Source organism: Scyliorhinus torazame, chromosome 16 (assembly GCF_047496885.1).
Source record: "Scyliorhinus torazame isolate Kashiwa2021f chromosome 16, sScyTor2.1, whole genome shotgun sequence".
NCBI classification, from domain to species: domain Eukaryota; kingdom Metazoa; phylum Chordata; class Chondrichthyes; order Carcharhiniformes; family Scyliorhinidae; genus Scyliorhinus; species Scyliorhinus torazame.
The window spans coordinates 10,313,111-10,337,802 of record NC_092722.1 but is presented as its reverse complement, the minus strand read 5'-3'; the positions used below and the strand labels follow the sequence as shown (position 1 = coordinate 10,337,802).

General features: G+C 48.2%; 1 long non-coding RNA gene across 1 annotated transcript in view; it reads right to left on the bottom strand.

The window, feature by feature from the left end:
• LOC140392575 (uncharacterized) overlaps positions 1-22,282 on the bottom strand; it is a 28,047-nt gene extending 5,765 nt beyond the window's left edge. The window contains exons 1-2 of the long non-coding RNA XR_011935391.1: positions 22,171-22,282; positions 17,052-17,150 (exon numbers count right to left, since the gene is read on the bottom strand). This is a non-coding gene — a long non-coding RNA (uncharacterized lncRNA). The remainder of the gene's footprint in view (positions 1-17,051; positions 17,151-22,170) is intronic.
• Positions 22,283-24,692: the final 2,410 nt, after the last annotated feature.

Sequence of the window (24,692 nt, the reverse complement as noted above, 5' to 3'; positions counted from 1 at the left end):
AGGCGCGAAGACCTTTCCTCACCTTGCCAATGCTCATCAATTAGCCACGGAGAAGGTACAGAGAAGAACTAGGGAAATAAAGAACCAATGGTGGACTAAGAAAGCCAAGGAGCTGCAACTCCTCACTGACAAGCCTGACACCTGGGGTTCTTCAGTGGCACCAAGGCAGTATATGGACCCAACACCCTCGGCCTCAATCTGGCGCAGAGTAAGAACGGAGAGAGAGAGAAAACCTCCGCCTTCGAAGGAGAGAATACTTCAAACAACTCCTAAACCGTGATACAACCAAAGGAAGATGGTTGTGATGATTGGAGGTCAATCACCTCAGCTCCAGGACATCGCTGCAGGAGTTCCTCAGGGTCGTGTCCGAGGCCCAGCCATCATCGTCTGCTGCATCAATGACCTCCCTTCCATCATAAGGTCAGAAGTGGGGATGTTTGCAGATGACTACACAATGTTCAACGCCATTCACAACTCCTCAGATAATGAAGCAGCCCATATCCAAATGCAGCAAGACCTGGACAATATCCAGGCTTGGGCTGACAAGTGGCAAGTTACATTCGCGCCACACAAGTGCCAGGCAATGGCCATCTCCTACAAGAGAGGATCTAACCATCTCTCCTTGACATTCAATGGCATTACCATCGCTGAATCTCCCACAATCAATATCCTGGAGGTTACCATTGATCAGAAACTGAACTGGACTAGCCATATTAATACTGTACCACAGCACGTCAAGGCTAGGAATCTTACGATGAGTAACTCACCTCCTGACCCCCAAAGCCTGTCCACCATCTATAAGGCACAAGTCAGGAGTGTGATGGAATACTCTCCACTTGCCCGGATGAGTGCAGCTCCAACAACACTCAAGAAGCTCCACACCATCCAGGACAAAGCAGCCCCGCTTGATTGCTCCCCCTTCCACAAACATTCAAACCCTCCACCACCGCCGAACAGTGGCAGCCGTGTGTACCAGCTACAAGATGCACTGCAGTAACTTCCCAAGGTTCCTCAGACAGAACCTTCCAAACCCACGACCACTACCATCTAGAAGGACAAGAGCGGCAGATACCTGGGAACCCCACCGCCTGGAGGTTCCCCTCCAAGTCCCTCACCACCCTGACTTGGAAATATATCGGCCGTTCCTTCACTGTCACTGGGGCAACATCCTGGAACTCCCCTGCACTACGGGCCGCCTGGTCAATGAACCCTGCTCGCACCTTAAAATTGATGGCACACTTGCTGTGCTCCATTTGCAACCTTGACCGACATTCCAATTCAATGGCTCTAGAGTGAGTGACCTTCCCAAGAATGACACTCACGTCACGTCATTCACCGTCACGCTCTAGGTCTCTATCTCTCTGTCTTGGGCTTGTGGGCATGGGGTTGGGGGGGGGGGTAGTTGGGGGGGGGGGGGGGGGGGGGGGGATGAGAGGCAAGGACAGGATGTGGGAAAAGTGTTGGAAATCAGTTCAACCTTGAAGAAAGCCGACCGGATTGTAAAAGCCGGGGAGGGATATGTCCAGTGTCATGCTTGGTGTGTGTGTGTGTGGGGTGGGGGGGGGTATTCTCTGGTCATTGTTGTCAGCGGTATCCTCTTGTCTCGCTGACAGTGAACACCCCCCCCCGCAAAAGATGTCAGCTCCCAAATAACCATGGGTTGGATTTCATGGAGGGAATGTTACATACCCCCCCTGTTGTCAGAGTTGGTTGGCAGCTGGCCCACCTGGCAGCTTAGCCCTCTGCCGGTGGGCTAAACGAGTCGAGAGTGGGACTTCTGCCCCGCAATACGAGGCCAATCTGATTGGTCGGCTGCCCCGGCAGTCCCAGCAGTGAAGGAGCTCAGCAGTGAGCACTGTTGAATCTGCAAGGAGGTCCTCGGATGAAAAGGATACGGATCCCGGAGAATGGCAACTTGGGATATTGGATAGGGAGGGATTGAGGAGCTGGTGGGGGTGGGGTTGGGATGGAGGGGGGTTAGTGGGTGTGAGGTGGGGGTGGGTATGTGGGGAGAAACAAAAGGTGGGGTCATCATGATATGGAGGGAGTGCCCCCGATGTACACACCGTGCCTCCCGAGGGATGTACCCCCTTTCCTTCCCTCCTTTCAAGCAGTTTCCTCAAAAAAACGCCCACCTCCTCCCACCAACCACTTTATGGAGTGACAGTGTATTATTACGGTCAATTGGCCTGGTAACAAGCTCTATTGATCGCTAATGATTTATCTGTAAATAGCGAGAAGGCTGCCAGTTTTGGCACCCACCCACCTGCCGTGATACGGGGAACAGCTCGAGCTTGAGCTGTGGCTGGGGAGGCGGTGGACCTGCAAACCCCCCCAACTCCCTCCTCCTCCCTCCAGGTTGGAGGTGGGGGCTGTAAAATACAGCTTGTTGTGATAGCAGGAAAAGCCAATTCTTGACAGTTCAAAAACTCAATAACAGAATGCTGAGCAATGAAGGAAACTGTTCACAAATGAATTGCTTACAGACGTTTTCCTTACAGAGAATCTCGAATACATCAGTGTCTGTGGAGCTAAGAGACAAGATTCCTGGAGCTGCCCAGGACTGGATTGAGCTTTCCTCGTCTCTTGTTCTTCTTTACCGCAGTCCTGCCGTCCTACCCCACCAGAGTGATGCAACCAATTGCAGGATTGACTGCACAGCTCCGAGTGCTGCAGTTCGTTCAGAGCTTGGCTTCTGCGTACAGGTTTGCTGTGCCACGCAGACGTACAGGTTTGCAGTGCCACGCAGACGTACAGGTTTGCAGTGCCACGCAGATGTACAGGTTTGCTGTGCCACGCAGACGTACAGGTTTGCAGTGCCACGCAGACGTACAGGTTTGCTGTGCCACGCAGATGTACAGGTTTGCTGTGCCACACAGGCGTAGAGGTTTGCTGTGCCACGCAGACGTACAGGTTTGCTGAGCCACACAGACGTACAGGTTTGCGGTGCCACGCAGACGTACAGGTTTGCTGTGCCACGCAGACGTACAGGTTTGCTGAGCCACACAGACGTACAGGTTTGCGGTGCCACACAGACGTAGAGGTTTGCGGTGCCACGCAGACGTACAGGTTTGCTGAGCCACACAGACGCACAGGTTTGCGGTGCCACACAGACGTAGAGGTTTGCTGAGCCACGCAGACGTACAGGTTTGCTGAGCCACACAGACGCACAGGTTTGCTGTGCCACACAGATGTACAGGTTTGCTGTGCCACGCAGACGTACAGGTTTGCTGAGCCACGCAGACGTACAGGTTTGCTGTGCCACACAGACGTACAGGTTTGCTGTGCCACACAGACGTACAGGTTTGTGGTGCCCCGCAGACGTAGAGGTTTGCGGTGCCACGCAGACGTACAGGTTTGCTGTGCCACACAGACGTACAGGTTTGCTGTGCCACACAGACGTACAGGTTTGTGGTGCCCCACAGACGTACAGGTTTGCTGAGCCACGCAGACGTAGAGGTTTGCTGAGCCACACAGACGTACAGGTTTGCTGTGCCACACAGACGTACAGGTTTGCTGTGCCACACAGACGTACAGGTTTGCTGTGCCACACAGACGTACAGGTTTGTGGTGCCCCGCAGACGTAGAGGTTTGCGGTGCCACGCAGACGTACAGGTTTGCTGTGCCACACAGACGTACAGGTTTGCTGTGCCACACAGACGTACAGGTTTGTGGTGCCCCACAGACGTACAGGTTTGCTGAGCCACGCAGACGTAGAGGTTTGCTGAGCCACACAGACGCACAGGTTTGCTGTGCCACACAGATGTACAGGTTTGCTGAGCCACACAGACGTACAGGTTTGCGGTGCCCCGCAGACGTAGAGGTTTGCGGTGCCCCGCAGACGTACAGGTTTGCTGAGCCACGCAGACGTACAGGTTTACTGAGCCACACAGACGCACAGGTTTGCTGTGCCACACAGATGTACAGGTTTGCTGAGCCACACAGACGTACAGGTTTGCGGTGCCCCGCAGACGTAGAGGTTTGCGGTGCCCCGCAGACGTACAGGTTTGCTGAGCCACGCAGACGTACAGGTTTGCTGAGCCACACAGACGTACAGGTTTGTGGTGCCACGCAGATGTAGAGGTTTGCTGAGCCACACAGACGTAGAGGTTTGTTGTGCCACACAGACGCACAGGTTTGCTGAGCCACACAGACGTACAGGTTTGTGGTGCCACGCAGATGTAGAGATTTGCTGAGCCACACAGACGTACAGGTTTGCTGAGCCACACAGACGTACAGGTTTGCTGTGCCACACAGACGTACAGGTTTGCGGTGCCACACAGACGTACAGGTTTGCTGAGCCACGCAGACGTAGAGATTTGCTGAGCCACGCAGACGTACAGGTTTGCTGAGCCACACAGACGTACAGGTTTGCTGTGCCACACAGACGTACAGGTTTGCTGTGCCACACAGACGTACAGGTTTGCTGAGCCACACAGACGTACAGGTTTGCTGTGCCACACAGACGTACAGGTTTGCTGTGCCACACAGACGTACAGGTTTGCTGTGCCACACAGACGTACAGGTTTGCTGAGCCACACAGACGTACAGGTTTGCGGTGCCACACAGACGTACAGGTTTGCGGTGCCACGCAGACGTAGAGGTTTGCTGTGCCACACAGACGTACAGGTTTGCGGTGCCCCGCAGACGTAGAGATTTGCTGAGCCACGCAGACGTAGAGATTTGCTGAGCCACACAGACATACAGGTTTGCTGTGCCACACAGACGTACAGGTTTGCTGTGCCACACAGACATACAGGTTTGCTGAGCCACACAGACGTACAGATTTGCGGTGCCACACAGACGTACAGGTTTGCGGTGCCCCGCAGTCGTACAGGTTTGCTGAGCCACACAGGGAAGGCAAGGGCTGAGCAAAAGAACAGCCCTTGAAAGCAAAAGATCAATTCAACAGAGAGAGCTGCTGACTTCTCCTTCATGACCAAAGGGTCTCGGGATTTCAGTACGAGTTTGATTCTCGCCCAGTGGCGCTCTGCAGCTGAAAGACCCTGACCAGCTTGGGAGGGGATTCCCTGGACCCAAGAAGGGGTGGTCTGCCTAGTCATCAGCTTCCCACTGGTGTGTTAACAGATTGCACAATGTTTCCCCACCCACTCCCACCCATCAACCTCCAAAGCCGCATCTTACGTCTTGGTTTTCATTAGAATGATATTTTACAAACTTCTTCTGACAAACCCTCAGCGAAGCAGATTAAATAACTTGCCAAAGAAGTCTGACAACTCCAGGTTAAAGTCCAACAGGTTTGTTTCGAATCACTAGCTTTCGGAGCACTGCTCCTTCCTCAGGTGAATGGGTTGTGGGTTGAGACAAACGCAGACACGAGGAGAATGTGCAAACCCCACGCGGGCAGTAACCCGGGGCTGGGATCGAACCCGGGTCCTCAGCGCCGTGAGTCAACAGTGCTAACCACTGCGCCACCGTGCCTTCCCCTAGCCCTGGATTATTTCCAAATCTACTTTCCTTCCGAACATTATTCTTGAACTGCTTCCATCACACCTTCAGGCAGCCAATCCCTTGTCGTAACAACTCACTGCGCAAAGGCAAATTCTCCCATCTCCTTGCCCTTGGTTCCTTTACCTCTCATTATCAAATCCGCCGACATAGGAAACACGCTCACCGTATTCACTCTTATCAAAATCCTTCATGATTCTGGAGACTTCTATTAACATTCTGAATTCTCCCTCATTGTACCAGAACAGGCGCTGAAGTGTGGCGACTAGAGGGTTTTCACTGTAACTTTATTGCAGTGTAATGTAAGCCTACTTGTGACACCAAGTAAGTTTATTATATAAATCCCATAACCTTCTCTGCTCCAAGGGTGGCACGGTAGCACAGTGGTCAGCACTAATGCTTCACAGCACCAGGGTCCCAGGTTCAATTCCCCACTGGGTCACTGGCTGTGCAGTGTCTGCACGTTCTCCCTATGTCTGAGTGGGTTTCCTCCGGGTGCTCCGGTTTCCTCCCCACAGACGTGCTGTTAGGTGAATTGGACATTCTGAATTCTCCCTCTGTGTACCTGAACAGGTGCTGGAGTGTGGCGACTAGGAGATTTTCACAGTAACTTCATTGCAGTGTTAATGTAAGCCTACTTGTGAAAATAAAGATTATTATTAATGAGGTTAACCCAGTCTCTCCACGTAGCTCCACTTCATCCCGGCATTATTGGGATATTTTCATTTGGCTGCAAAAAGTGTGAGATATTAAAAATACTCACAGTAAAACTAAAAATTCAGTCAAATTGTGCCCTGTTGACTGGCTTAATTTGATCCTTCTCCTTCATCTGCAAATGCCTTCTCCCCCCCCCCCCCCAAAGAAAGACCCAGCATCCCAACGTGTTCTTGATAATTAGCTTTCCTATTTACTCAGTACAATCATTAACCATTGACTCTCTCCACCATCAGTGCACTGCAGCAACTTGTCAAGGCTCCTTTGACAACTTCTAAAGGACAAGGGCAGCGGACACATGGAAACGCCGCCACCTAGAAATTCCCCTCCCAAGTCGCACACCATCCGGATTTGTTATTTCAATCCCCGTCCCCTCACTGTCGCTGGATCAAAATCCTGCAATTCCCTAACAGCACAGTGGGTGTACCTACACCACACAGACTGCAGCGGTTCAGGAAGGCAGCTCACCGCCACCTTCTCAAGGGCAATTAGTAATGGGTAATAAATACTGGCCTGGCCACCACATCCGTGGTAGCATTGTGGATAGCACAATTGCTTCACAGCTCCAGGGTCCCAGGTTCGATTCCGGCTTGGGTCACTGTCTGTGCGGAGTCTGCACATCCTCCCCGTGTGTGCGTGGGTTTCCTCCGGGTGCTCCGGTTTCCTCCCACAGTCCAAAGATGTGCAGGTTAGGTGGATTGGCCATGATAAATTGCCCTTAGTGTCCAAAATTGCCCTTCGTGTGGGGATAGGGTGGAGGTGTTGACCTTGGGTAGTGTGTTCTTTCCAAGAGCCGGTGCAGACTCGATGGGCCGAATGGCCTCCTTCTGCACTGTAAATTCTATGATAATCCCAGGAGCTAATAAAAAAACATTTATTTTTTAAAAAGAGTACCCAATTCATTTTTTCCAATTAAGGGGCAATTTAGCGTGGCCAATCCACCTAACCTGCACATCTTTGGGTTGTGGGGGTGAAACCCACGCAAACACGGGGAGAATGTGCAAACTCCACACGGACAGTGACCCAGAGATGGAACCTGGGACCTCGCTGCCCGGAGGCAGCAGGGCTAACCCACTGCGCCACAGTGCTGCCCTAAAGAAAACAGATATAATCATGCATGGTGGTTCTGTAGGTAAACAAACAATTAGGCATGTTACAAACCCATGCAAATCCGAGGTAGTTTCCTAGGTCTGTGCTGCTGTGACCTTGGGAAGCAGTTTGGACATCGAATAAACACCATTCCATCAGTCGGTTAAGAAAATGAATGGGTGAAGCTCCTTGCTTGTGACTGCTATTCAGTGACCCTGCTGGAACGCGCATGTGACTGGATCCCAAATTGTAACAGAATCACATTCAACTCTGATGTTCTCTGCAAGTTGCATGTCATGTCCTGTACAGGCACAAAGGACTTTACAAAGCTTAAAGCTGCATCGTTAAAAATGGACACAACTGTTTTTTAAGACAGCTGACGGCACACCATGTGACAGGGCCGAAAACCAAGCAAATGACCCATTAAAATATGAACACTCCCATCCACTTGTGAAAGTCACAAGTCCTTTTGGTTTTGTTTCAATAAGTTTGGAGTACCCAATTATTATTTTTTTCAATTAAGGGGCAATATAGCATGGCCAATCCACCTAACCGGCACGCCTTTTGGGTTGTGGGGGTGAAACCCTCGCAGACACGGGGAGAATGTGCAAACTCCACACGGAAAGTGACCCGGGGCCGGGATTCAAACCCGTGTCCTCATCACCGTCGGCTGCAGTGCTAACCACTGCGCCACGTGCCGCCCTAAGTTCTTTTGTTAAGGATGAACAGTAAGCGACCAGGAATACGATACCAGCCAATTCATCTTCCTGCCTCATTATGGACAATAGAGACCTCGAAACCCAATGGGTGTTAGATGAGTATAAAGAATCCCATCAACCTTGCGTTGTATTGTGATGGTCCTTAAAACAGTCAAAATGCGAAAAGTCACAACACAGTAGGCAGTGGTCGCTGGACTAGTAAACTAGATACCCAGAGTAATGCTCTGGAGACCTGGGTTCAAATCCCGCCACTGCAGATAGTGAAATGTGAATTCAATAAAAATCTAGAATTACAAAGTCTAAAGACAGCCATGAAACAATTGTCGTAAAACCCCATCTGGTTCACAACGGAAATCTGACATGCTTACCTGGTCTGGCTGACATGTGACTCCAGACCCACTGCAATGGCAATTAGGGATGGGCAATAACTCCTGGCTCAGCCCATGTCCCATGAACACATTTTTAAAAAAGTATATGTCATGGCCTAATCTACTATCCTTTTTTAAAAAAAATTATTCTTTCATGAGTGCCAGCATTTATTGTCCTGGAACTGAGTAACTTGCTGGCCATTTCATAGGGAAGTTAAGAGTCAACCACATTGCTGTGGATTTGCAGTCACATGTAGACCAGACTAGGTAAGGATGGCAGATTTCCCTCCCTTTAGGACATTAGTGAATCAATGGGTTTTTCTTTGGGAAAAGTCTTTGGACTTGCATAGGTTACATGGTTAAAGCAGCCATGTTTGTTCCTGCTTTTAAAAAGCGGCCGTTCTGGTTCAGAGAGGTTCCGTGTGAAAAGAAATCTGGAAAGCTACCAAACCAACTGCAAAGCGATGCAGCCACGGTGAAAGGGCGATACCTTGAGGAGAAGGAAACCCCCCCCCCCCTAACCTGCTCCACCTAACGTTCGCCTGAGAGCCAATCCCCTGGCAATTCAACCACATGAAACCTCACGCCCATTGAGAATCCCGTTTTACCCGACCTCAGTCCAGCTACAGGAGCAATTCAGCAAAGAAACTACAGGCCTGCTATGAAAGAGGCTGAAATAATTTCAATTTGTAGTTGTATTGTTTTCCCTCACCTGTATCTATTCTTTGTGTTTGTGATAGCACGTGCGAGATGTTGCATTAAAACCTCCGGGGCAAGAATAATCTTCTTTATTTTTTAAATTCACAAAGGCTTGCTGCTGAAAATTGTGTAAATTGGGACACAGATACCAACTTCACACATAAAAATGTTGATAATGGACAAGAGTAAATACATAACCTCTGTCCGTGACATGTATATCAATTGTGTTTAATGATATTCGGGTGATCGGCATTAACTGGCGAATTCACTTGTTCTCCTAGGGGGTAAACAGCTGAGGAAATCAAGGAAGAAAATAAAGAATTGGAAAGCAACGTGTGATTTTCTTTACAAATGTGAGAGTCACCTATATATTCGCCATCCAAAGCTGTGTGCGCTTCATGCATGAGATGTACTGTCTGATAGTAAGCCACAGTTAAAGATGTCAAGCACTGCCAGTAATGAAAATGGTAATGGGGGCAGGCTCTCAGACAATAAAGAATAGGCAAAGATAAAAAGCACAACCTAATTACCGAATGTCCCCATTCCATAAATCAGCTGCTGCACAACCTACACTTTGCAAGATTAGCGAAAAGGAATAATGAAGAGTTTGGATTGATTGAGGGCTGCCACAGCATCAACGTGAAAGCAGAGATCGGCTCTGCCAACTAATCTTTCACTGGTCCCCATCAGAGCTGTTAGTGAGAAATAAGGAGCTCAAAACAGCAAAGAATAAACAGGAGGCCACCTTCCTGAAGACGGGGAATTGCCATATCCCAATCCTTTCAAGCAATCTACAAATAATTCTAATTCTTTTGTATATCTCGACTGTCTGAGTGTCCCTCAATGTGTTTCCAACTGGTGTGTAGAGGGGACGGACATGGAGCAGTTACTGATCCTGACTGCTTCAGGGCACTGAATTAACAGGTACAATAGAAAGGCTAATCATTTTGAGTACGCTGGGTTAATGACGCTATAGCTCCTGCGATTAATCCAGCTTTCCTACATTGTCACTTTCAGTAACGGCTTCAAATCAGTTCCTTTAGGGCACTAGAGTTTCGGTTTCAAAAACAAATTGCCCTCACTTGGCAAGAGAACAGAAAACATAACCAAAATTCGATTGAATGCCTTGTATTTCTATATATGATGTTTTATGTTTCCTGCATGTCATACTTACTTCCTGTAATACTTTCCCTGGCACATTTTGTTGATAATTGTTCGGAAATAATTTAATCCAGCAATGTTAGCAAAGCCACAGGATATCTGCTGACAAATGCACAATAAGTCCAAGTCTGCAGTTAAATCAGCCTATTGGGTCCAGCAATCTCATTCCATTCAGTGGCCATATATAATGACTAATATGGACATCTCCCCTATATCACCACCATCTGTACATCTTAAGGAACATCACGTTCCTTCTGCTCTTATCGCCGAAAGTATATCAAGTATATCAAGCACCGCTTCGATACCGCTACAACCCTTTGAAAAGGTGTGAATTGGTTCCAATTCAATTCCAAATGCTATGCGCGTTTGGGAGAACAAAGTTATTTCCTGATTTCAAACATTGCTTCAGACTTGTGAATTTTGTCCATGTGTTTCTCGTTGCTAAACAGCTTGCTCGCTTAATTGTTTGAAGAGGTTGCTATTAAGTAAAATACCTTCAAACCGGGGGAAAGCTGCCAGGTTGAAGATTCCCAGGCACCGGTAATCTTCGCAGTGTGCCAGAAGTCATGCCAAGGAATAAAGAGCTCAAAACAGCAAAGAATAAACATGAGGGCATCCTGGTCCATCACTGCCTGCCTTTCGGATTATGAGGAGAAAAAACAGATTCTGTCACAAGGTTGTAAGGTTTAACGATGTCCTTTTAAAGGATCAGTCAACAGTTTCACCATTCGATACTGGAATGTTAGACTTGGATGTAACAGTGGTGGCAGTGGGTCACACTCTCGCCTCAGTCAAACCCCACTCCATAATAATAGCTTATTGTTACAAGTAGGCTTCAATAAGGTTACTGCGAAAAGACCCTAGTCGCCACAGTCCGGCGCCTGTTCGGGAAGGCCGGTACGGGAATTGAACCCGCCCTGCTGGCAACATTCTGCATTACAAGCCAGCTGTTTAGCCCACTGTGCTAAACCAGCCCCATAGCATTGAACGCTGACATTGTAGTGCTGAGGGAGTGCTGCACAGTTGGAGGGGCGGATGTAAAATATCCCATGGCTGAACATTCTGAACAGGAGATTTGTCCTGGCCAATATTTGTCTTTTAATCAAGGTCATAAAAACAGATTATCCGGACATGATCATATTTGTGTTTGCGGGAGCTTGCGATGCACTAATTAGCTTCTGGATTTCCTACATTTCAAAAGTACCTCTAGGTATTTACATCGTGTACCTTGTGTTGCCCTATTATGTATTTTATTTTATTTTCATGTACTAAATGATCTGTTTGAGCTGCACGCAGATACTTTTCACTGTACCTCGGTACACGTGACAATAAACAAATCCAATCCAATCCATTGGTCAGGTACTTTGAAGACATCCAGTGGTTATGAAATGAAATGAAATGAAAATCGCTTATTGTCACAAGTAGGCTTCAAATGAAGTTACTGTGAAAAGCCCCTAGTCACCACATTCCGTCGCCTGTTCGGGGAGGCTGGTACGGGAATTGAACCGTGCTGCTGGCCTGCCTTGGTCTGCTTTAAAAGCCAGCGATTTAGCACTTTATAAAAAGCAAGGTTTTTTTAACATCAACTGAATGGGTATTGCATTAACTTTGCATTTGATGTTGACCCTCAAAGATTGGTGGAAGCAGATTCCCTAGCAAAGTTCAAAAAGGAAATGGGCAAAGACTAAAAAAGGGATCATTGGCGGGATACTGGGAAAGCATGTGGGCGTGGGACTATTTTGACAGTTCTTTCAAAAGAGCTAGTGCATGGGCAATAGGCAGAATGCCGCCTGTATCATTCTCTCTATCCACCAGTTGTCAGAAATGAATGGATCAGAGATTTAGTTTCCTCACAACTGCAGTTATTCAAGAAAAGCAAAAGCTTACAGAGTCCCAAAACGCTGTAAGATTCAACTACATAATACATTTTACCAATAATTGCTGAGCTTGTTAGCAGAATGTGATAAGCCACAGTATAAATACAAGCTGCAGATTTCAAAACTTCCCCTTCCCTAAAGGACATTAGTGAACCAGATGGGTCTTTACGACAATCGACAATGGTTTCATGATCGTCATTAGGCTTTAATTCCAGATTTTTATTGAATTCAAATTCCACCATCTGCCCTGTTGGGATTTGAACCAGGTGCCCAGAGTATTACCCTGGGTCTCTGGATTACTAGTCCAGCGACAATACGACTTTGCCACTACCGTCACAGTTGGTTATGTCTTTAGGTTTCAGTAGGGCAGAGGAACCGGAGTGGGCCACTGAGCAGAATTTTCCGGCCCTTCCCACTGGCCGGATCTTCCAGTCCTGCCGAACTAAATTTCCAGCGGCCCTAGTCTTGAAAGTTCCAAATGTTTTTCAACACTCCCAGACTTGAGGTGGAGAAAGTAGCGGATATCTTTGTGTTGAGCTACATTTAATAGCAAATCGCTCTTGGTTTTCTCAAAAGAGGCCAGTAAAAGTGGTTCAGTCCGCCTTGTTCATCCTGTACCTTCCCCAGGTTGGGAAAGGCACTCGCCTCCCATTCCCATTGGGGCTCTGGGGCATTATGTGCAGACTATTGGCTGATGGGCTTGTGGTCAAAGGTGTCCTCCAGCAAAGAGACACTTTGTGACTTAACATGCTCGTCTACAGCTGGTCTGACTTGGGAGTCAGCGCAGCCGAACACAAAACAGGTTGTTGGTGCAGTAGAGCAAGAACTACAGCCAGCATTTCGCAACGACTTCCTGAATGATTCTGCAATATCATTGCACCATATATAATACGAAAAAAAACCACCCACGAATTGTCAGTCACACTGAGGCTGGTCACCCCATGGTCTGATCGAGAAAAGCAAGAGTCATATTGGTGCCAAAATGAAAGCACATAGGTGGAGGCTGGGGAGAGATTGACAAGAGATATCGTGGATAAAAAGACGAGGGGAGTGGAATTGGTGGTGGCCCTCTTAGCCGTGACCGTCCCCATTTACGTTCCCTTTGTCTTTTTGTCTTGCCCCAGCTTCCACCTATCGCTGGCCCTCTATCCAGCCCACTGCTCCACTCCCCCTTCTCTCACGACTCCCTAGCCACTACAGTGTAAATCTCATCCTATATCCCGTTCTCTCCAGCTCTGGTGAAGAGCCATCCAGGCTGGAAACTTTAGCTCCGTTCTCTCTCCACAGATGCTGCCAAACTTGCTGAGATTGTCCAGCATTTTCTGTTTTTGTGTGCCACAAAAGTAGTGCAGTTTGGGGGAGGGTTTGCATCCTCTTCATCAGCTGAGGTTAAGACATGTTGTTCAGGTTCAGTCAAAGGCGCTTCACTGATGGACCCGTACAAATCCATATCTGGCAATTTCTGAGGTTGCGGTGGGATGCACATAGTGGGAAAATATTCCAGACCTTGGCACCATCCATCCAGGACAAAGCAGCCCGCTTAATTGGCAACCCATAGACAAACATTTACTCCCTCCACCACTGGCGCACGGTGGCAGCCGTCTGTACCATCTACAAGATGCACTGCCAAGGCTGCTTAGGCAGCACCTTCCAAACCCCTGACCATTATTCTTTAGAAAGACAGGGGAGCAAATACCTGGGAACACCACCACCTGGAAGTTCCCCACCAAGTCACTCACCATCCTGACTTGGGCTGTTTAGCACAGGGCTAAATCGCTGGCTTTTAAAAAAAGCAGACCAAGGCAGGCCAGCAGCACGGTTCAATTCCCGTAACAGCCTCCCCGAACAGGCGCCGTAACTTCATTGAAGCCTACTTGTGACAATAAGCGATTTTCATTTTTATATATATATCGCCGTTCCTTCACTGTCGCTGGGTCAAAGTCCGGAACTCCCTTTCTAACAGCACAGTGGGTGTACATACACCAAGTGGAAGGCAGCTCACCGCCACCTTCTTGAGGGCAATAAATACTGGCCTAACCAGTGATGCCCACACCCCTAGTGTGAATAAAAAAGATCTGTGGAATGCTGAAAAGCCAGAAGAAATACTAGAGCCAATGCAAAAATTGTGAATCAGTATAAGGTAGAATATTTTGCCTTATCAAAATGAAACAAACCTGGTGTGACTGCAAAGGAGCTTTATGAATTATTAACTCAGTGGCTCTGAGGCTGGGTTAAGGTGAGATGTCTGTAATGTGACAGGAAGTAAACAGTAAACTATTTAACCGGCAGATGTAGGCAGTTTCCTCCTGTGCAGTGTCTGACCCCAGTTGTTGAAGCGAATGTATGACTGCGGCACAGTTTAGCATGTGATCATTTTCTGAAATAATCAGCGACACATTTTTGTCCATCCTCCCTGTCTTACTGCCGGCCTATCATTCATATTTCTGTATATCCTTTCCCCTGTCTCTCTGCAAGTGTCCCTTCTATAGGTCTGCCACTGTGTGTCTCTCTCGTAAAGCTTGATGTGAGCCTCCCTCTCTCCGGATACTTTTCCCTCCCGGCTTCTCCTGCTCTTTCAGGTGTAATGCATTTTGGAAGGTCTAATGCAGGCAGGGAATATACAGTGAATGGTAGAACCCTCAAGAGTATTGAAAGTCAAAGAGATCTAGGAGTACAGGTATACAGGTCATTGAAAGGGGCAACACAGGTGGAGAAGGTAGTCAAGAAGGCATACGGCATGCTTGCCTTCATTGGCCGGGGCATTGAGTATAAGAATTGGCAAGTCATGTTGCAGCTGTATAGAACCTTAGTTAGGCCACACTTGGAGTATAGTGTTCAATTCTGGTCGCCACACTACCAGAAGGATGTGGAGGCTTTAGAGAGGGTGCAGAAGAGATTTACCAGAATGTTGCCTGGTATGGAGGGCATTAGCTATGAGGAGCGGTTGAATAAACTCGGTTTGTTCTCACTGGAACGAAGGAGGTTGAGGGGAGACCTGATAGAGGTATACAAAATTATGAGGGGCATAGACAGAGTGGATAGTCAGAGGCTTTTCCCCAAGGTAGAGGGGTCAATTACTAGGGGGCATAGGTTTAAGGTGAGAGGGGCAAGGTTTAGAGTAGATGTACGAGGCAAGTTTTTTTACGCAGAGGGTAGTGGGTGCCTGGAACTCGCTACCGGAGGAGGTGGTGGAAGCAGGGACGATAGTGACATTTAAGGGGCATCTTGACAAATACATGAATAGGATGGGATTAGAGGGATACGGACCCAGGAAGTGTAGAAGATTGTAGTTTAGTCGGGCAGCATGGTCGGCACGGGCTTGGAGGGCCGAAGGGCCTGTTCCTGTGCTGTACATTTCTTTGTTCTTTTGTTAGACTGTGGGATGGATAGACGGTCCCATGGTACTACTGTGAAGCTGAGGGGTTATACCCGGTGTTCTGGCTACTGTCTATCCCTTAAGCAACATTGCAGTAACAGATGATCATTATCACATTGCTGTATGCGGGTGCTTGCTGTGCACAAATTGGCTGCATTACAAGTGACTACAACTTCAAAAAAGTACTTTGGGTGTCAAGCCTTTTGTGGTGGCCTGAGGCCTCGCAAGACGCAATGTAAATTCTTCCTTTGCTCTCTCTCTCCCTCACACCATCTCGCTCTTCTTCTCTCCGTCTGCTCTCCTTTCTGTGCCCCCCCCTCCCCCACTCCCGACATCGCTTACTGCCAACCTTTGTCTGTACGTCTTGTCTCACTCTTTATTGGTTCCTCGCTCCTCCGCTGTCTCTCTCTGCTGATCTTGTTCTGTCTGCCTGCAGACCTCACGTTATTCATGTTCCCTCTGATCCCTCACAGACCTGGAGCCAGACATTTGATATATATTTGCAAGTTTGTATGGATGAATAGAAGAAAATTGTAAATTGTAACAAAATACCCTTGTAACAGAACAAGGCCAGCAAAAACACGGAATTGTTGACTTTGCAAATTGTGTCCACAATAGAACGCATTAATCAACAGCCTCACACATTATCCCAAATTTATCTCCGGGGTCAGATTGGTCTGTACTGACGCACATTTCTGACATCAGAAATAATTTAAGAAAGCTTTGTTGAGCACTTTGTCACGCATGCACTAAATACTCTTACCCTTCCTTTGAGAAAATGGGAGAACGAATCAGATAAGGCTTCCCCGTATTGGCCAAAGATGCCCCTCAGTACAGAAGCAAAGCATCAAGAGCAGGGTGATTGCCCCCGGAGGAGAGGTTGAGGAGACGCGGCCTATACACCCTGGAGTGTGGACAAATGAGAGCTGATCTAATTGAAAGCTACTAAATTCTCAAGTGGCTTGGCAGCATAGGCACTGAGGAAACGTTTCTCTTAGCTGGAGAGTATAGAGTAGGGTGGTCAGTCTCTGAATTAGGGGTGGTTATTTAGCACTGAAACAAAATGCTTCTTCACTCAATGAGTTGTGAATCATTGGAATTCCCTATCCCAGGGAGATGTGGATACTCAGTCATTCAATGTATTCAACACAGGGATCTAGATATTTTTGAGTATGAAGGGAATCGAGGGACATTGGGATAATGTGGGAAGATGGAGTTGAGGTAGGAGATCAGCCACCATCTTTTTTCATGGCAGGGCAGGCTCGAAGGGCCGAATGGCCTACTTCTGATCTTGTTTATTTTGTTCCGATGTCCTTGTGACCGAGATATTTCCTCTCCCAACATCTTGGTCCAACATGGAATTTACCAGCAATCCCAGAGAAGCACTTGCCAAACTGAGGCAATTGAGATTCAGCGATGGGCTTCGCCGCGACTCAAGCTTCAAGACCCTCGGCCTCACTCGTCAAACTGCCCTCAGAATAATAACACATTGCAATAATTCCGCTGAAACCAGCCTCCGGAGATTGGAGCCTCCCACAGCACTAGACAACCAACCCATAATGCAACATGGCGCACTGACCTTTTCCAAATTTGTGAAGCAGGGTACCGCACTCTGCCGGATCGCCACGGTAACGGCTCAAAACTCCTCGCAGCTCATTTTGATTGACTTTGCATCCTGCTGAAGTTAAATGTGCAAAGAAAATCAACGGTCGTGCCACTGCTGGCTAGCTGACAGAAAGGTGGCAAGTTTGAATGCACGGCATGATGCAACTCCCAACTCTCTTCAGTTGTACGTCAAAACCACACCATTTTGTAAGTTGGTCCAATTGCTCATGCTGACATTAAAAAAAACATTAAGTCCACCTGACTGATTCGCAGTACTGGAACATTAAGGCGCATCAAGATAAATGTTGCGTACATCAGTGCAGTGCGACATAGTGCATTCCGCGAGAACAAGACTTCCTGATATATTTTTTTTTAAATTCTTTCACGGTATGCGGGCGTCGCTGGCTAGGCCAGCATCTTCAATGCCCATCCCTAACCGTCTTGGCAATCTGAGACTCCGGTACTCCCTGCATCGTGTGCGGAAGGAATGGCTACTCCACTGAACAAAAAACAAACCACCCCTTTCCTGTTCCCCAACATCCTGCCCCCTGCAAACCCGGGCAAAGGAACTGAAGTGACTTGGCAGACCCTGCAACCGACTCAGGTCTCCTTGAAAAGGATTTACGCAGTGCCTTTGAGGATACAGTTCCACTGCACAAAATAATTGCCCTTAAACGGATTTGTATTCAGAGTTGAAAGGGGGCAACTGACTTCTGGAGTGCTACAATTCAACTAAACATTCAGCACTGACTGTCCTATACAGCACTCAACGTATTTCCAATCAAGGCATCTGCAAAACTGCAGCCCCGTTTACATCATTGAAATGCTGCATGCACGTTTTTAAAAAACGTATTCATGTATCTGCTTTCCTTTCCCAGTACTGCATTGTGGTTCCAGCTTTTGGGAATGCTAGCCGTGCATAGGTTTTCTCTGCAGCAGACGCTAATGCTGCTTTGCAGTCAGTCACCACTATCACCGCACCACTCTCTCTCTCTCTCCCCCCCCCCCCCCCAACCCACCAACTGACTTTGCTGCATTTCTCAAGAAAAACTGTCAATGCAGCATGCAGTTGTGTTCTGACCCGTCTGCTCTCCCCCCCACCCCCCCCCTCCCCATTCCCTTCGGATTGCAGTATGCTTTCCTGGGAATCCTTATACTCTGCAACATCTTAACCAAGCAGCTGAAAAAAGCCTCCTTTTCACCCTCAATTTTGGCCAATAAAGTAGGTGTGAAGATCGGTGGGATTAAGTCAATTGTCCGGAATTTCACACACCGATCGGCAAGTTGAAACTGGGCCCGGGGTGCGTGATGAAATACAGCACACGCTTAAATATCATAGACACAGTGCACTCACCCTGTCAACGGACATGAATGGTGTCGCTCAAATTCAGGCCTTTCCGAAGGGTACCCACTACATTGCCGGAACTGCTGAGGAGGCAGCACCCCCTTCAGTTATCTCCGACCTGGATCACCCACCGGGTACACATTCCCCCCCGCCCGCCCCACCGCATGCCTCCTTCTAAAAAAAAAGGTCTCACACCAAACCTTTCCGGGCACGGCTGGCCCTTGAAGGGAGCAGACAGCTTCAGCGGAGACGGGTCGCCAGACATTGGTATTCCAGCCTGTTCGCAGTCTACGTCTGCCAGAACACCACAGGAGATCAAAGGTTTCAGACAGGAGAAGTTGACCTGCTGTAGGCCGAAAGGTGACTTGTGGCTACAGCGAACGTTTGTGACCTACTTCTGCTAATGAAAACTGCCACATGCGGGAGCACCTGCAGTGTTCCAACCGTATTAAATGATTTGCTAGTACATTAATGCAAAGTAAGGCAGCTTATTGCATAAAGTAGGACGTCTGCATTGATTTTAAAATCAATTTTAAACCAAGGCACAAGGTTATCCTTTTCTTCTATTTCCCCTTATAAAATTTGAATACTTTTTTTTCAATTGAGGAAGTGGAACTCTGCAGGAACTGTTCATTTTTTTGATCTTGGTTTGAAGGTCAGGAGAAATGTTTTTAAAAGTCACATTCTTTTGCAATCGCCTGATTACACTTACGAGTTCAGCTCGGATAAAGATTAAGAATCTGGGTGCCATTTCCATTCATTAGAATGTAAAACTGTATCAATTGTGGAGAATTTGTTCAGCAAGGTCAAACGTGCCTGTGGATGGGTAGCTCTGAAGCATCATCTCCATGCAGCAGAACTAACCTGCCCTCTACACCACCATGCTTTCCTTTCGTAACAGCCTGGAAAATACGATCCGAGTGTTTCAATTCCCCTGCTTTGCTATTCTTCGCGTTAACAAAACAGTTATTTTCTTTTCACTGACGTTCTGTAAATATGTATTTGGGTGCCTATCACGAAAGGGTTCAAGGCAACATGAGGAAAACTGATGCTGTAATGCCCTTTGTTCAACCTTTTTTCCTGGGGGTGTTGTGAGGGGGAGGGCGGGGGGGGGGGGGGAGGCGGAGGGCCAGCCTCGGGTCATTTCTCCAAACTTTCTCCTGTCATTTTCATCCTCTTTCTTCCTCCCGCTGGCCTGACACATCTGCACCGAGAGCAGTGGAGTGAAACAGTCAACGAGGGACGTGGGAATATCACCCAGGCGCAATTGCTCTTCCAACTGATTTCCCCCACCCCCCTGCTGAACACCGCCACCACGATCTCTGCTTAGCGCCGCCCGATGTAGTTCCAGATTGAGACTCGAGAAGGACGGGGCTCAAATCCGCAGCGGCCCTCTCCCGATCCATGGCACAGGGAAATGGCACACTGGAGGCCGAATGTTGCCTCAGGGCCAACTTTAAAGGGACCCACAAGACACTGGCTGCCTTTTCTGTTTGAGGATGGGTTTGTTTTAAATAGCCCCTTGGCCAGTGAGATTTACCATACTGCAGCATTGGGTTTCTGTGCCGGAGAGGGGGAGGGGTCGGCTTGTGTTGAGATAATCATCTGCACGCCCCCCCCCCCACCCCCCCGCCTTGTCACCGCCTCCTTTTCACAGTAAAACAAAAGTACAGATCATTTTTTCTCACGCGTGCACCTTTTAAAATCTGTCCCTCTCTTGAGACCACGTAATGTACCCAATTATACTGGCTAATGTGAAAGCGGGTTGGCAAGGTCTCTGCCATGCACTGCCGCACTCCAGCGTCAACACCTCCAGATGCACAATTCCATGGTTCTAGGTGGCACTGACAACCCTGTGTGCTGCAGACTTACGGGAGATGCAGAACATCAGGAGTCCTCCACTATACAAATGCCCCTAGGCCTATTTAACATACTTTGAAGGTGCTGGACAGCAATTGATATGGGTCTGCTCAACTAAAATTGTGGGATGGAGAGTTCCTGTTCATTATTAAGCAAAAACACCTCTATTCTGGCATTTATTAAATAGCAACGAGCCCTCCCTTTCATCGCCACTGGAGTAAGTCCTTCCCAGAGCACAGCTGACCATTGGCACTGATACTCAGTGTAAACTGGCGACCGACACCCCTACTTAATCTTCACTGCAAATTTTCTCCTCCCATATTCTCCACTGGAAATATCTTTGTTTTTCAACTGCATATAACTGATGCAACATCTGTAAGCACATGTGTTTGAAAAGCGCCAGAACATAACGTGGAGCTGACCAAGTGACGTATGCTCCAAAACCAGCTGTGAGTGCTGGGCCCTGAATTATGTGGTTAGGTTTCAGCAGGGTGGAGCAACATGCAAAAACGCATCCAACTCCACAGCAGGCGCACATGCTTCTAACGAATGGGTCCATTGTCTGCAGTGACCTGGGGTGCGACAATACCAACCCAGCCTTCTTAAAGGGGCAAGACGCCTCTATATCAGTGCAACCATATATACACACACATATGTGCACACACATAGTCCTGCACACACACGCTGGAGAATGGAATCTGGTGGAGCAGCACTTTATTTGCACAATTTAAACAAGAGTTCAACTCTGCACCAATTGAAAGGTTTTAAAGCAGATTTTTCTTTTAAATTATTTTTAAAAATAAATTTAGAGTACCCAATTTTTTTTTTCCAATTGAAGGACAATTTAGCGTGGCCAATCCACCTACCCTAGCACATCTTTGGGTCGTGGGGGTGAGACCCACGCAGACACGGGGAGAATGTGAAAACTCAACATGGTCAGTGGCCCGGGGCCATGATCGAACCCGGGTCCTCAGCGCTGTGAGGCAGCAGTGCTAACCACTGTGCGACCTTGACGCCCCTTTCTTTTAAATTATGTGCCGATATTAGAGAGTCTTTGGTCAGTGACAATTTTTTTTTAAACCTTCGCTCAAAATGCAAATGGAGCAGCCCCAATGTGGAGATCCATTTTAGAATCAATACTTGAGGTGTCACTGTATCTGAAACTGCGTTTATCCAGAAGGTCCAGTTGACAACAGTGAGGGCATCAGATGTGAATCCCCATTCTGATCCTGACCTCAACCGTCAAGTAGAACACACGCCACACCCAGTCCAAAGATGTGCAGGTTAGCTGGATTGGCCACGATAAATTGCCCCTTTGTGTCCAGAAGTTAGCTGAGGTTACGGGGATAGGGCAGGGGATCGAGCCTAGGCAGGGTGCTCTTTCAGAGGGTCGGTGCAGACTCAACGGGCCGAATGGCCTCCTTCTGCACGGTAGGGATTCTACGACACAAACCTCAAAGCAGAAAGTGGATTATGTACCAAACTTTCCATCTTTAACACCCAAAACAAGGAGAGGCGCTTTTAAGAGTACAAGTTCAGGGAAAAGGGAAGAAGGATGAAAAAAACTTTCTCTGAGATAAATGAATGAAGAGAGCTGCAATGCTGCAAAGTTGTACATGGAACAAATGGAGGATCTTTCAGATGCTGCATGCAGTAGAATATAGCAGTTGGATATTGCAGGATTGACTCCAGGGGCAAGAACAAATCCAACACGAAGTATTAGAATTAAAGATGAAAGATAAAAAGGTCTGCCTTCCAATGACATCAGCATACATGCAATGCGATGTGTCAAGAATCGCTTTCAGGCAGTGCAATCGTTTGAAGGTCATTTGTAATAAAGCACTCTTTTTTTAATTTAAGAGATTTCCTGCAAAGCAGCGATACTTACACATTAGCCCCTGGGTCGCCTTCTCCTTGCGGGGAAGATCAGGCTTGAATGTTGGCTGTGCAGGAACCAGCAGCGATGTTCTGCTAACTTTCCTCCTCCACGCCAGTGCGAGCAGGTCCAGTGGCTGCAGTGACTGGAAGCTGCACAATATCAAGCAGCCTCTCTTAAAGGGGAGGACCAGCAGAGGGAGCCTGGAGTCCTTCTTCTGGGTACGAGGGGGGGGGGGGGGGGGGGGGGTTGCTTTTTTTTTCCTTTGGGCCGAGAGAAAATAAATCAGCTGCAACCACCACCGCCACTGGAGGGCAGATCAGCTTTGCAGTTAAAACATAAATAGGGACAAGGGCATTAAATGCTGCACTAGAGCAGGGGGGGGGAGCGAATGCAGCAAGGTAGCATTTTGCCAGACATAAGAGAGTGACCAATGTTCAGACACACAGCACCAGGAAAGAGGACTTTACCTTTAACAAAGTTCCCATTGCCCCCCCCCCCCCCCTACACACACACACACACACAACCACCGCAGACCAGGAAGAGTATTTAAAATGCAAACTTACCAAGGTCTTTGATTTTGCTTAAACTGCACCCATTAGGTGATGATCGCGTCCGCCGCAGGGATGAAATCGACCCCAGTGTGTGGGACACAGAGGCAGGCAGGCTGGAATGGAGCAGAACAGCAACTTCGCAGCATGTAGAGTGCCTGCTCCCTCCAATGTGTCCCAGCCTCTGCTGTGCCACGGACAACTCAAGGAGACACATTTCGCAGTACGACACTTGCCAGCAGGAACTCCTCCTCAATTGCACCCCTCTTTGCAGTAAAGTTACATTACAAAGTACAATGTATTCCACACACAATGCACACTCTGTCTCTCGCTACAATACCCCCGCCACCACCAGAAACGATTGGAGATTAAACGTCAACTTCATGCTAAATTAAATTTGCTCTATATATGTAGATAGACAGGTGGGTTTTGACACTTTGTCAACAAAATGTCAAATGCAATTCATTTCTCTGTTGGAAAAATCAATTAATTAAAATCAATTAATTTCTGACCATATTGAATTGCCCGATTTGAACTGAATGTATTCAGATTTTAGAAAATCTTACTCCACCATCAACCCAACTGCCCTCCCCAGGAAAGTTACCTTTCTGCTAGCTCCCTGCTCCGGATGCTGTGCTAACACAGTGGTTACAGTCTGAATATTGAGACGAGCCGGAACGCGTTCACATCAATTTTGGGGTTTTTTTTTTTAAAAGAACACACAATCTAATGGGTCTTGATGTCTGCGGCTGATCGATGCTTCTTTTCACCCGCCCCCCCACCCAGGTTAGGTAGCTGCGCAGTTTTGTTTTGAAACCCACAAATGAATCAGAAATTGCGTGGCCGTGAGGTTAAAACATTCTTCCCCCTCTCAATATTTATGGCTCGATGATCTCGCGGTTTCCAGCTTTTCAAAGGACGCAGAGGCTCTCTCCCTCTCTCTCTCGACAAGCTCTAAGGGCAAGTCAGGACATGTCAGGAAGTTGAGCTGTGGTTATCAGGAGGGAGGGTTTTTGGACAAGTTTCATGTCTGGTTGGACTCATTTGGCCAGATTGAGGGAAGGGGATCTTTGAGGCAAGGGGGATACCTTTCTGCAGTGACCAGTGTCCACAAATATATTCTGAGTCTGGAGACACTAATGTTCCTGAAATTGTCACTGGGCAAAGTTCGTGTTTCTTTGGCGGTGGGCTTGGGTTGCAAAGAAAGTGTTGTTAATGACTGACCTAAGGCTCCCTACCCACCTGACTGGTTTGGGATCTTGCTGTGTGGTTATTGGTACCACAGTGGTTAGCACTGTTGTTTCACAGCACCAGGGTCCCAGGTTCGATTCCCGGCTTGGGTCACTGTCTGCGCGGAGTCTACACGTTCTCCTCGTGTCTGCGTGGGTTTCCTCCGGGTGCCCCGGTTTCCTCCCACAAGTCCCGAAAGGTATGCTGTTGGGTGAATTGGACATTCTGAATTCTCCCTCTGTGTACCCGAACAGGCGTCGGAATGTGGTGACTAGGGGCTTTTCACAGTAACTTCATTGCAGTGTTAGTGTAAGCCTACTTGGACACGAATAAAAAAAAGATTGCTAATGCCAGACCGAGGCCTGCCTACCCCCCAGCCTGGTTTGGAATCTTGTGTGGTTATTGAACAAGTTTCCCCAAACAGACTGCGGGGCGGGGGAGGTCATGTGATGTCAGCGCGGGAACGGTTGCGTTTTCAGAGCTCTGGCTCGGCTCGTCTTTTATTCCTTTATTTTATCCTAGAGCACATTTCATTATTGTCTTTTTTGGGGGGAAGGGGTATATATGTCTTCTGGTATGTCCCCGGATGATCCTGATTGGAGTCTTACGATGAGGAGCTGAGTTCAATCGTAGAGAATCGCGTTTGACCGTGGCGGTTGGAGTTGGGCTGGGCTGGGGCTCAGCTTGCAGTGGCGTGTTGCTGCCGAGCAAGCCCCCCCCCCCCCCCCCCCCCCCCGACCGTGCTGTGTGCCT